The sequence below is a fragment of the Pteropus medius genome, unplaced genomic scaffold (assembly GCF_902729225.1).
Source record: "Pteropus medius unplaced genomic scaffold, Ma_sr-lr_union100, whole genome shotgun sequence".
NCBI classification, from domain to species: Eukaryota; Metazoa; Chordata; class Mammalia; order Chiroptera; family Pteropodidae; genus Pteropus; species Pteropus medius.
The window spans coordinates 27,374,820-27,389,346 of record NW_024354500.1 but is presented as its reverse complement, the minus strand read 5'-3'; positions in this window follow the sequence as shown (position 1 = coordinate 27,389,346).

Genomic DNA, 14,527 nt, shown 5'->3' with positions numbered 1-14,527 from the left:
CTCTTGCTTTTGAGGTCAAATTCATAAAATCCTCTTTAAGTCCAAGGTCCTTGAGTTTAGTTCCTATGTTTTCTTCTAAGCATTTTATTGTTTTAGGTCTTATATTCAGGTCCTTAATCCATTTTGAGTTAATTTTGGTGAGTGGTGATAGACAATCGTCTAGTTTCATTCTTTTGCAGGTAACTTTCCAGCACCATTTATTGAAGAGGCTTTCCTTTCTCCACTGTATGTTTTGGCTTTTTTTTGTTGAAAATTATTTGCCCATATAAATATGGGTTTACTTATAGTCTCTCAATTCTGTTCCATTGGTCCATGTGTCTATTTTGCTGCCAAAACCATGCTGTTTTGATTACTGTCGCTTTGTAGTATAATATGAAGTCAGGCCTCCAGCCTCGTTCCTTTTTCTCAGGGTGGCTTTGGCAATTCGGGGTCTTTTGTGGTTCCATACAAATCTGATGGTTTTTTTGTTCTATGTCTTTAAAAAAATAGCTGATAACATTTTGATGGGGATTGCATTAAATTTGTATAATGCTTTAGGTAAGACGGTCATTTGAATTATGTTAATTCTTCCAATCTAAGAACAGAGAATATCTTTCCATTTCTTGTATCTTCTTCGATTTCTTTTAATAAAGTCTTATAGTTTTCATTATATAGGTCCTTCACATGTTTCATTAGATTTATTCCTAGGTATTTTATTTTTTTGTTGCAATTGAAAAAGGAATTATTTTTTCCACCTCTTTTTCTGACTCTTCATTATTAGAGTATAGGAACGCTACGGATTTTTGAACATTGATTTTGTATCCAGAAACTTTACTGTATTTGCTTATAGTTTCTAGTAGTGTTCTTATGGAATCTTTAGGATTTTCTATATAGAGAATCATGTCATCCGCAAATAGTGACGGTTTGACTTCTTTGTTTTCTATTTGGATGCCTTTTTATATATCTTCTTGTCTGATTACACTTGCTAGGGCCTCCAATATAACAGCGGTTATAGTGGACAGCCTTGCCCTGTTCATGATCTTAGAGGGAAGGTTTTTAGTATTCCAACATTAAGTATAATGTTGGCTGAGAGTTTGTCATATATCGCCTTTATTATGTTAAGATACTTTCCTTCTATACCGATTTTGTTAAGTGTTTTGATCATAAATGGATGCTGCATCTTGTTGAAGGCTTTTTCTGCATCTATAGATATGATCATATGATTCTTATTTTTTAATTTGTTTATGTGGTGCATCGTGTTAATCGATTTGCGTATGTTGAACCATCCCTGTGCCCCTGGGATGATGCCCACTTGATCGTGGTGTATAATCTTTTAATATGTTGCTGTATTCAGTTCGCTAGTATCTTATTTAGGATTTTTGTATCTGTGTTCATGAGAAATATTGGTCTGTAGTTTTCTTTTCTTGTGTTATCTTTACCAGGTTTTGGTATCAGAGTAATACTGGCCTCATAAAATGAGTTTGGAAGCATTGCCTCCTTCTTGATTTTTTGGAAGAGTTTGAGGAGAATAGGTATTACATCTTCTTTGGATGTTTGGTAGAATTCACTGGTGAAGCCATCTGGTCCTGAACTTTTACTTTTTAATAGGTTTTTGATGATTATTTAAATGTCCATACTGCTGATTGATCTATTTAGATTTTCCAGTTCTTGATTCAGTCTAGGAAGATTGTAGTTTTCTAAGTACAATTTTTCTGGTCCATTTCTTCTAGGTTATTAAATTTGGTATTATATACTTTTTCATAGTATTCTTGTATGATCCTCTGTATTTCTGCACTGTCAATCATAATTTACCCTCTTTCATCCTTGATTCTGTTTATTTGTGTCCTTTCTCTTTTTTCTTTAGTGAGTCTAGCCAGGGGCTTATTAATTTTATTAACCTTCTCAAAGAACCAGCTCTTTGTTACATTTATTTTTCTATTATTTTTTTTTCAATATTATTTATTTCCGGTCTAATTTTGATTATTTCTTTCCTTCTGCTGACTTTAGGCTTCATTTGTCCTTCCTTTTCTAGAGTGTTAAGATGAAGTGTTAGGTTGTTTATTTGGGCTCATTCTTGTTTTGGGGGATAGGCCTGTAATGAAATGAACTTTCCGCTTATGACTGCTTTTGCCATATCCCAAAAGTTTTGATATGTTTTGTCAGGATAATATTGGCATTATAGAATGAGTTGGGAAGTCTCCCTCCCCGCTTCTATTTTTTGGAATACTTTGTGAAGGATTGTAAATTATTCTTTAAATATTTGGTAGAATTCATCAGTTAAGCTATCTGGGACCAGGCTTTTCCTTGGGGAAAGTGTTTTGATTACTAATTCAATTTTTTTGATATAGGTTAAACCACATTTCTCTTTCTTTTTGAGTCAGTTTTGGTAGTTTGTGTGTTTCTAGGAATATTTCCATTTCATCAAGGTTATATAATTTGTTGGCAGAAAATAGTCTATAATATTACCATATAGTTCTTTTTATTTCTTTAAGGCTGGGAGTAATGACCACTTTTTTCATTCCTGATTTTAGTGATTTGAATCTCTTTATTTTATTTGGTAAGTACAGCTAAAGGCTTGTCAATTTTGTTGATCTCTCTAAGAACCAACTTTTAGTTTCATTGATTTTCTCTATTGAATTTTTAATCTCTATTTCATTAATCTGCTCTAATCGTTATTATTTCCTTCCTCAGTTTCCTTTATGCTTATTTTACATCCCCAGCTTAACTTTTTTTCTAGTTTCATAGGTGGAAGGATAGGCTGTTGACTAGGAAGGTTTCTTTTTTTCCCTCCCCAATTTTATTGATATATAATTTACATATAATATTGTGTAAGTTTAAGGTGTATGATGTACTGATTCAATATATGTATATATTGTGAAATCATTACCACAATAAAGTAAGTTAACACATCCATCACCTCACATATGTGTGTGTGTGTGTGTGTGTGTGTGTGTGTGGTGAGAACTTTTAAGATCTACTCACTTAGCAATTTTGAAATATACAATACAATACAATATTGTTAACTGTACTTACGATGCTGTACACTCCAGAACTTATTCATCTTGTAAGTGGAAATTTGCACACTTTGACCACCTTTACCCGTTTCCCCATTTCCCCTTGCTCCTGCCCCTGGCCACCATCAAACTGCAGTCTGCTCTCTGTTTCTGTAAGTTCATTTTATTTTTTTTAGATTCACATGTTAGTGAGATCATATTTTATTTGTCTTTCTCTGTGACATTTTACTCGGCATAATGCCCTCAAGTTTCAACCATGTTGTCACAAATGGCAAGATTTTTTTCTTTTATATAACTGAAATAAATAAATAAATGAATATATGAATATTTATTTATTTATTTCAGTTATATAAAAGATTTCTGATATGATTTCACATCAGAAGTGTAATTGCTTGGTCACATGGTAATTCTATTTTTAATTTTTGGAGGACCCTCCATACTGTTTTACTGAGTGGCTATACAAGTTTACATTCCTACCAACAGTATACCAGGACTCCTTTTTCTCCACGTCTTTGCTAACATTTACTATCTCTTGTCTTTTTATTAATAGCCATCTTAACAGGCATGAAGTGATATTTCATTATGATTTTGAAATGTATTTCCCTTATGAGTAGTGATGTTGAACATCTTTCATGTACCTGTTGGCCATGTGTATGTCTTCTTTACAAAAATGTTTATTCAGGCCCTTTGCTCATATTAAAATTGTGTTATTTGGTTTTTTTGCCATTGAATCGTATGAGCTTCTTATGTATTTTTTGGATATTAACATTTTACTGCATATGTGGCAGATATTTTCTCCTATTCTATAGGTTGCCTTTTCATTTTGTTGATGATTTCTTTTGCTATGAAGAAGCTTTTAAGTTTGATGTAGTAACGCTTGTTTATTCTTGCTTTTGTTGCTTGTGCTTTTGCTGTCATACCCATAAAATTATTGCCAATGTCAAAATTAAGACCAATGTCAAAGAGCTTTTACCCTATGCTTTCTTCTAAGAATTTTATGGTTTCAGGTCTTTCATTTAAATTTTTAATCTATTTTGAGTTAATTTTTGTGAGTGATAGAAGATTGGAGTCTGGTTTTATTCTTTTGATGTGTTCTTTTTTCTCATTAACAAGTGCTTGGCAACGCACTCGTTAAGTGCATAGTAAGAACATAACCAGCATTCACACACAGGAGCCATTTATTGAAGAGAATTTTCCTCATCGAGAATCTTGGCTTCCTTGTCAAATATTAGTTGACTATATATGCATGGGTTTATTTCTGGGTTCTCAGTTCTGTCTCATTGGTCTATGCTTTTATGTCAGTATCATACTATTTTGATTGCTTCGTAGTATAGGGAGTGTGGCTAGTGTAAATGAGGAATTTAATTTTTCATTTTATTTCATTTTAATTCATTTAAATTTGATTGGAAATAGGCTACATGTTAGTGCAGCTCTTGTGGACTAAGCCTGCTTTCTCTCCTTATTCAGTTTATGTGATACATTGAGAGTGAGTTTCTTTGGTGGCAACATCCACTTCATCTTTGTCAAATTTTGATACAGAACTTGCTTCATGATTCTAAAACATGATGCTCAGTGCTAGATATACACACACTCACATTGTTTAAAGGCTCTGACAATTGAGTGATGCGTGAAAATGAAATGGTAATGGTCTCAAGAAATCTCCCATCCAGGGAGGTTTACTTTTACTCATTTAACACTAAATACTCTTACCCTCCTCTCATTCACAGTTCCTTGTGAATCGTATATTTATAAAAACAAAGTCTTCTACTACGGGTCAGGGGAAACCCAGATCTCTAAGACCTAAAGCCCTGACTCCTCATTTTGAGGGAATGAGAATGGGAAAACCTCTCTTTTTTTTTCATGCATGGCTCACAATGGTGAAAACAAAGACACAATTAAATTCTTAGTCAAGCTGTCTTGCTACATATAGATCAATGTGACAAAAAAGTTAGGAAAAATCAACAAATGAGGAAAATCATGTGTATTCTACACTATATACTCCTGTTTTGAATGCTAGTTATGTTCTTGCTGCATTGCCAAGCACATAGTAAATGAGGGAAAAAAATGCTTAGAAATATTCTTTGCAAACATAAGTTTTGCATTTCTGGGAACCAAATGCAAGGTAATAACAGTGTAATAATTTGCGAATTATTATAGAAGCCTCGCAACATTTCCGTGTGAGCAAATTCGAAACATAGAAAGATTATAACATAAATGGTCATAAAGATTCAGTGATGACTGCCTTAAAATGTCCTTGTTTCCATGGCAATTCTAGAGTAATTATCTCATCTCTCAGTAAACATATAAATTCAGGTTTAGTTACAGAATATTAGATTATACGTGCGTGTCTTGTTATAATAAAAACAGCCTACCTATTTTTTCTTATGTTAGTGAAAATATTCTCATGTGATTATTACAGCTTACCTTAGATACTTGGCTAAACAGCTTTTGCAAATTAGCTAAATAGAATTTTTTAAATGTCGTATATGATTTATGAATTATAATAGGGAATAAAAAGTAAACATAAGCCACAGTAATTCTTATTAAAATTACATTGCATTCATGGTGTAAAAATTTTTGTGGAATAAGTAATATTATTATATCAGTCACAATTAACTTGAAGAAATGAAGAATTCACAAAATCAACTTGGCTACCATCATAAAAAATAATATGGCTTATCTTTAGTAACCATTCTGAATGTAGATTAAATTGAAGTATGTGATTTCTTTGTTATTAGAGAAATATTACCTTACTTAATATATGTTAAAAACTTCACCAGTTATTTTGAATTTAAATAGGACATAGTGCAAATAAATAATATGTGAGATACTGAATATGATGTGACTTAAAGGACTTGGAAATCATCATATGTTAAAATGCAAGGTTATTTTTTAATATTTCATATAAGTTTTTTATGTATAGATCCTTTTTCTGACATATATTAAAATAATAGACATAGAATAGAAGTCAGAAACCCTATATTCTAATCCTAATTCTATAACCTGCCAGCCATGAGACCATGAGAAAATAATTTTTATATCTTCCAGTCATAGTTTACTTACTTATTAAATTGTAATAATTTTCATCCTGTTCACCCTTAAACCTGGTAGTAATGATGAAATGATATTATTAAAATATAGAAAATTTGTGATGCTTTTTGATTAAATAGAGAGCTACTGAATAGTCAAAGCACATCTGATTTTAAGGCAAAAAATAGCTATTCTGGTTTAGAGAAGCCTTGGGATAGTGATTGCATAAAATCAAGGTAAACAGTCTCCCTATCTATTGGGTTTAGACAGCGTGTAAACTATAAATGTGTAAAAAAGTTTTAGTAACTGCTTAGTATGAATATCCAGAAGCCATATTTCAGAACGGAATTTCTTCCCAGCAACATTATGGAGTAGTCCAACATGGAAAAATTAAATATGCAGTAGAAGAATATATGGGTGTTATGGGAATGATAATGTTGGCGAAGGAACATGAGAAGGCTTAGGTATCCATTAAGATCCAATTATCCTGCATATAACTGAAAGCCCAGCATATTGGCTACACAAAATAGAGGTTTATTTCTTACTCATTAATAAGAATCAAGAAGAGACGATGCTCAGCTAGTCTGGCAGGTCCTTACTCAACCACATTCCTTCGTTCTTTTACTCCACTATCTTTAGTGACGTCACTCTTCAAAGTTGACATACTGTCCAAAATAGCCACAAGTCTTTGCCCCAAAAATGTGGTTAACAAGGGTTTTTAGAAATTCTGTTGTTTTTTTTTTTTAATAGTGTTTCATAAACCTGAATTTACTGCAAAATGAAGTTAACAGTTTTTAGAAAATACGAAAGAAAAGAGGGATTCAACTGGTGTAGTGGCAACCATTTTAATTTGACATATATCATACAATGGCCAAGAAAATGTATTAAGTTTTAAACATAATAAAGATTAGTTCAAACAATAGTTCGTAATCTTGAGATGAGGGAAGACAGTAGTTGTTAATCTTAATATGAGGAGAAAGATTAAATGTTTATCTGTACATTTAATGATTTTGAGTAGTAAGAATGTTCATTACTTTCATTAAAATTTCAACAGAGAGTAACTTAGAACAAATGCGTAAGTTTTAAATTTCATACTTAAATGATCTCTCTTTATTCAGTAAACTTTCTTCTTAAATATCAGTCAAAACAAAAACCATGAGTTCATACTACACAAAAAGGAGAAAACCAAAAGCAATGTAAATAAAAACACAAAATAAAACTGAACTCCTTGGTCATAGGAGGTAACCGGACACAACTCTTTGTTATGAAAATTGGCAGTTTGAAGGAAAGGAATTAATTTTGTTTTTTCCCGTAAAATTTCCATTGTAGGGTAATCAAGTAGCTTATATTGATAAAAGAAAGTTATTCTTTACAGAAGAATCTATACCAGTAAATGTAGAAAAAATAATAGAATTATAAAATTATGATTTTGTAAATCCTAATACTATAATCCCCTTTATTGGTTGAAATGATTAAATAAAAGGTTGATGGGTAACTTTACAATAGAGGGGTTTGTTTCCTAATATGAATACAATTTGAGATTAAAGCAACACTTATAAAGTATTTTTGCCAAAATTCTGAATTTGTCTGCCCTCCACTTTAGTCCAACCAATCCTTCATAGGTAACTTCTATCTTATACAAAATATGAAAGATAAGAACACAAGTTAAAAACACCACAAAAGTAGAGGGCAGACAAATTCAGAATACAGGATAGTCTATAGGAACCTTGATCAGTTCTTTCAATAAGTAGGTAGCACAAAAATCTAGAGAGAAAGAGACAAAAATAACAACTGTGGCAGACACAGGGATATACCTCTCAGATTCCCCTTCAAGAAAACAGGTGTTGCTTAGCTGTGACCAGTGTGGCTAGCTGAGAGCCAACAGATATGAGTTTCTGTAGAATCTCTTCGGCTTTTCTCTCTGCTTTAGCTAATGAGTGAACAAGAATGTGGTACAAGGGCCTGGCCATTTCTACCCAATATGGGATGCTTAAAAAAGGCGATCTTTGCTCCAGAGCTTCCTGTTGGGCTAACAGAAATTTTGTTACAATTACATAATGGTCCCTCTGTCCACTCCTGCTTTCTCTCTTTTTCCTACTCCCAATAAATCCCTTGTATTCTTAATGCAGTTTTTCATAAGATGATCAGTCTGGTGTGACCACAAGAAGGGACATGGAGAGGCACAGGAAAGCAGTTTATTACACTCACAGGTCCCAGAGAGTCACTACATCGCACTAAGGGGTCACATAGGCCACAGGGGAAGCACCCAAGATTCAGGTTCAACAAAACAGTTGGGGAAGTTAGTAGAGAGAGAGAGGAGAGGTGAGGGAAAAGGGGAGAGGAAGAAAGGAAGGGAGGGGAGGAGAGGAGGAAGCAGGAGAGGAGAGGAGAGGGAAAAAAACCCATGGGCAAGTGCCTTAATTGAGGGCCAGGGTGGCGTACACAAGCAAAAGATGGGAGGGGATTTCACTGGTGTGTTTGAATGTCACTAGGTCAGTCAAGAACAGGGCAAAAGAAGAACTTATGACAGGGGCCAGCCTTATCACACTGTAGTTTCTGGTCACCTGTGGGCAGAGTACTCAATAGCCTGTTTGTGGAGATGTTGAGGCAGTAGGAATACATGAAGTTTTAAAATCTGCAATACATCAACTAATGCTATCCTCATACTTCCTGGGAGACTTAATAGCCACATGGACATGTGAAGATCTTATTTGAATTGGGAATCATAAAACCAAATGTGAACACACATTTTTTTAGTCAATTAAAAAAATTTGAATATGACCTGAATATCATGCTAAGGTATTTTAATTTTATTGTGTATAATAATGGCATTAGAGTTATATGAGAGAATGTTAACATTTTTTGGACATGTCTCCTAAAAGAAGTGGTGAAATGACGTGACATATAGGATTTACTTTAAAATGTTTTGACAAATAGATTAGAACAATTATCTTGATAATCTTGGTGATGAAATCACTATAGTATTTTTAGTTTGTTGATTAAAACACATTAGGACTAGTTTTTAGGCATTTAATATGTGATCTTGGATGAATTAACAATGAAGAGACCACACATTTGCTGTGGGACTACATGAAATGGAAAAAAGAAAGAAGGAGATAGGCCATTTATAAAGACAGAAGAATGATAGGAAGCTATTTGGAAATAAGATTTGTGTCCTTACTCATTGCAGCCGTTTCAACTAACATCTTTAAAAAGTGAGTTGCTATAAGGGAAAGTAAATATCCTTTTTAAATCAAAAGACCTAGACCCTATTATTACCTATATCCCTGGTAAATCATCTCTCGTATTTAATTTAAATTATTTAACTATACTAAATTTCAGTTTCTAAAATATAAAGTGAAAATTATCTCCATTCTCTTAGTTTATTATTGATGAATATAATAAATGGGCAAAATGCAAGGTACAACATTATATACTAAATGAAAATTTTGAGTATTGCCATCTGACAGGTTTCAATGTATTATAATCTCAATGAGATAAAAATACGCACAGAAGTAAAAAACAAAAGCAAAAACAAAAGAAATAACAAAATCATTAATAATGATTATTTTCAGGAGTTTGGGTGATTTTCTTCTTATTTATTTCTTTTATTATTTATTATATTTCCTAGGTAGATAGAATGAGCATTAATTATTTTGATAATTAGAGGACAAACTTTAGAAAAAAGGATCATGCTCCCTTAAATTTACATATATCACACAAGATTATATAGAAAACTTCTTTTAAAAATGTAAAATACTATACATTAATAATAGCTAACATATTTAACACTTACTGAAGTAATGCAAGTGCTTTACATGCATTACTTCATGTAATCTCTGTATGAGCTCTGTGATTTTAAAATGATGCATATGAAGAGAGGGCAAGCACATTGTTCAAATTTACTTGGCCAATGGCATAGTTAGAATTTGAAGCCGAGAATTCTAAAGCACTATCCCGTCCTCTCAACTACATAAATATAATATAGAATAGCACCCTATTATTAGGAAATGAGAATGTGATAATAGAACATCTGTTTATAGTTCTTATACATCGTATTAGAAAACACATTGTGATAATCTTTATCTCCTTTTGAAGCACAACCGGCATTTTAACTATTTTTGAGCAGAAAAGAAAATAAGTGCAAGCAAATGGAATGCCTTTGATTTTGGGGACAACCTGAAACCTCTCACTTACTTCATTGGCATGTGTCAAAGCCTTACACCTATTCATTTAGTGAATAAGCATGCTTAGTGTAGGCATATTAACTATGAACAGGCTAGTAAACTGTATTTTTCAACTTTATATAATCACAATGATGTCCTGTCTCATCTTCTTTATTTTTTCCCTTTCTGTGAGAAATGAGCAGAGCTAATGAGAAGTGTCACAGTTGATTGACGTGAATTCCACCTTCTCATTTTGATGCCCACTCTCAGGAGTGAGTCAGTGCTAAGGAGCACTGGAATGCAGAGGGACAGGGAGCAAGAGGAAGGCGAGAAATGCAGGCTCCATAATCAGATCCTGAGAACTTGAGAGCTGGAAGGATTTACCGAGAGCTTAATTACTTGAATTATAGATGGCTAGTCATCTTCTGTATTTTGTCTAACATCATTTATCACATTGTCCTCCATCCTAACATTTGAGAAAACAGAAACAGAGAAGACACCGCTATTGCCTGAAGCCGTGAAACGAAATTGGAATACAATTCAGATATTTCTGACAATCACATCTGCACTGGGAGCATGAAGGCCATTATTGTGATCTTTTTCATGATCTTCTGTATATATACACGTCACTATCTTTTTTGAAAATGTTTAGTAATACCTGGAGGTCTTCATAAATATGATAAAACTTCCTTGCAAAATACCTTATTATATTCAGTTATACTATGGGTCAAGCCATGTCTTCCAAGCAAAAAATATATGTATAGTTCAAGAAAAAATATATATTTACGTATATAATTTAGAATATATTAAAATCATCTGACATGCTTATTCAAAGACGTATTTCAAAGTTCCACCCTCAGAGATTCTGACTCATTATATGTGATGTAGCGTCCAGGAATTTGAGTAGTCAGTTTAATTTCCATTACCATCAATCCAAAAAGAAATCTCAATCCCATTAAGCTATTACTGTCTGCTTCCCTCCTTCCTCCAGGTCCTGGCAACCATTAATTTATTTTCAGTCTCTATGGATTTGCAAATTTTAGACATTTTATATGAATGGAATTATGTACATCTTTATCTTGCACAATGAATTTGGTGTGTAATTATACCACTTCACTTATAAAAATAAGAACCTTACAAGATTTTCCCTTCTTGACCTTTGTATTATTGTTGCCATACATTATCCTTTTACATGTGTTATAACTTCCCAAATATGTTATTTTAAAAAATACTCGGATATCTTTTAAGGAGATTTAATTAATAAGAAAAAAATCTTATCTAATTCCGTGTTTCCAGTGTTCTTTATCCTTTGTGTAGATCCATATTTACAATTGGAATACATTTTTTTTCCATATTAGTTCCCTTAAACCTTGTTTCAGTGCAGGTCTGCTGTTAATAAATCCATTCAGCTTTTTTGTATGTCTGAAAAAGTGAAACAGTATTTTACCTTCATTTGTGAAAGATATTTTCACTAGATTTATAATCTAAGTTGACAGATTTTTTTTTTCTTCTGTGATTACTCTAAAGATGTTTCTTCAATATTTTTTTAGTTGCTTGTTTCTAAAAAGAAATCTGCTGTAATCTTTATCTTCCTTTATTGATAATGTGTCTTTTTACTCTGGTTGCTTTTAAGGTTTTCTCTTTATCTCTGGTTTTGAGCAATTTGAGTGAGATATGCTTTACTCAGATTGTTTTCATCATATTTCTTGTGCTTTGGATTTGTTGAGTTTCTTGGATCTGTGCATTTTTAGTTTTCACTATATTTAGGAAAATGTTGACCATTATTTTTTCAAATATTTTGTGCCTACCTTATCCTTTAGGGATCCTCTTGTTGAAAGTATATTAGGCTTTTTGAAGTTATGCCATAGCTTATTCATGTTCTTTTTACTTTGATTCTTTTTTCTCTACATGTTTCATTTTGGAGAACTATTGCTATTCAACTTTGCTAATCTTTTTGTCTGCAGTATTTATTCTATATTAATTTCATTCAGTATATTTTTCATCTTTTTATATCTTCTGTGTCTCTACTTAACTTCTTGCAAGTATGGAATACTGTGCTACTGACCTTGACTGCTGATTCTAACATATGTTTCAATTCTGGTTCACTTTTAAGGTTCATTTTTCTCTTCAATATGAGCCGTATTTTCTTATTTTATTGAATATCTCATAATTCTGAATGAATGTCAGACATTAAGAATTTTATCTTGTTAGGGGATGTATTTACTCCCTTAAATATCCTTGAGCTTTATCCTAGAATGCAATTATTTGGAACCTATTTGATCATTTTGTCTCTTGCTTTTATGATTCGTTTTATGGGTTTGGAGCAGTGCTCAGTCTGAGGACAGCTGTTTCTCACTGTTGAGTCTAGCTCCTTCTTTGTATTCTATACAATGTTCCATGAATTATGTAGTTTATCTTATCTAGTTATTAGAAACAAACACTCTTTCAGTTTCTGTGTTGGCATCAGACATTGTTATCGCTAATCATTTTGCATGTTTCTTTCCCTGGCTTTAGTTTTTTTTTGCATACTTGTGATAATCAGTACTCTGCTGAATATATAAGGAAAACACTAAAGATCTCTGGAATTCTCTCCCTGTACAGCTTTCTTCTCTCTGGAACTCTGTCCTGAGAACTCCAGTTGCCCTGATCTCTTTGGACTTTCAGCTCCATCTCTTCAACTTAGGGAGTCCATTTGGCTCCACTTGGGTTCCCTCTATTTATGCCATGACCTAGAAATTCTGGCAAGGCAGTGAGCTTGGGCAATTGTAGGACTCACCTTATTTGTTTCCTTTCTCTCAGAGACCACTGTTTGTTACCTGTAAACCATTGCTTCATGTATTTTGTCCATTTTTTGTGTATGTGTGGTTTCAAGTGTGAGAGCGTATAAGTTCCCTGTTTTTCCATTTTGTCTGGAAGCTTACTCGTGTTCATTTAACAGTTCTATTTAACACCTTAGATAATTGCTTTCCCGCTATTCCTCCTAACTAAACCCACACATCCTCCTATAACAATGCTCTGCAATCCACCCAGAATCTTGTGTGTTAATCTAATAAGACCTTACCATGTATCTGTCTACATGATATATAGGGATTTAGTAGGAATGAGAAAATTATATTTTTATAGATGTAGTCACATCCTCTGTCTGCAAGTAGTATAATCTACAGATATAAAGACAAGATACTGGGAAGTAACTTGAGAATAGAGATAAATCTAGTGATTATAATTGTTACACAAAAATATTTTTAGAGCATGAAGTGTACGAATAATTTTCTGTAGGTTTATTTTTCTCTTGCATGCAGTCCATATCCCCCAAATCTGGGAAATTCAACCTACTGGGACAATCCTGTGTTCTTCTTTCAGAGTAAAACCTTGAGTCATAAAATATCTTTTAATAACAACAATAAGCAACATTATCTGTGACCTCTAAAACAGCAGTGCACTGCCTGCTCTCCAAGGGACTCTTCAAGGTCATTTAGAGCCAATGATAATATGTATCACTTTGCATTAAGAGACCTCTCTTCATTTGGTTTACTGCTACTTTTTATTTGGCCAGTGCTATTGGCATATTAATAATCACAACAAACACTATTACTGGTTATTTTTAAAGCATAAGCTGATGCCTTAAGCATTATATATATGGTTTTAGTTAATCCTTGGAAGCCTCATTTTAAAGTTGAGAAAACGAATTCAGAGAGGATAAATGATTTTCCTAGGTTTAAACATAGTTGGTAAGAACTCAAACTTATGTTTATTTGATTCCAAAGTACTGACAGAGCAGCTGTAGGACACTACACTGAGTTGCTATAAGAAATAATAGTAACAGCAGTTAACACTTATGTGGTTGTTACTAAGTGTTAGAGTACACCAGAGACATTAAATAATTTAATTATTATAACTACCTTATGAAAATGGGATAGGTTCTATTATTATCCTTATTTTACAGGTAATGGAAAGACAAATAGGTCATATAGCTAGGAAGTGGCAGAGCTGGGATCTGAACCCCCACATGCCATTTTAGGAGTTCATGATCTTAACTTCTAATCTATGCTGACAAGGTCAAGCGCTAACATGTGACCTGCTGGTTTCCCTTTTAGCTTTCATATGTCTTCTCCGGTTTTTGTGTAATTACCCTGCAACCAGTAACTGGGCCAGGGAAACATTTTTATGTTTTTCTACCCTTTGAATATTATTTTCTGTTCTATTAACTTGTTTGGGAAATGCAGATAACTAGAAGGTCATCTCAGTTAAGGTCACCTCTGACTCACTTTAACTTTGTGTTATTGGAGAAATCGGCTCTTCTTTCCCATGTGTGCTGTTAATTGTTTTATTTGCCTCAAT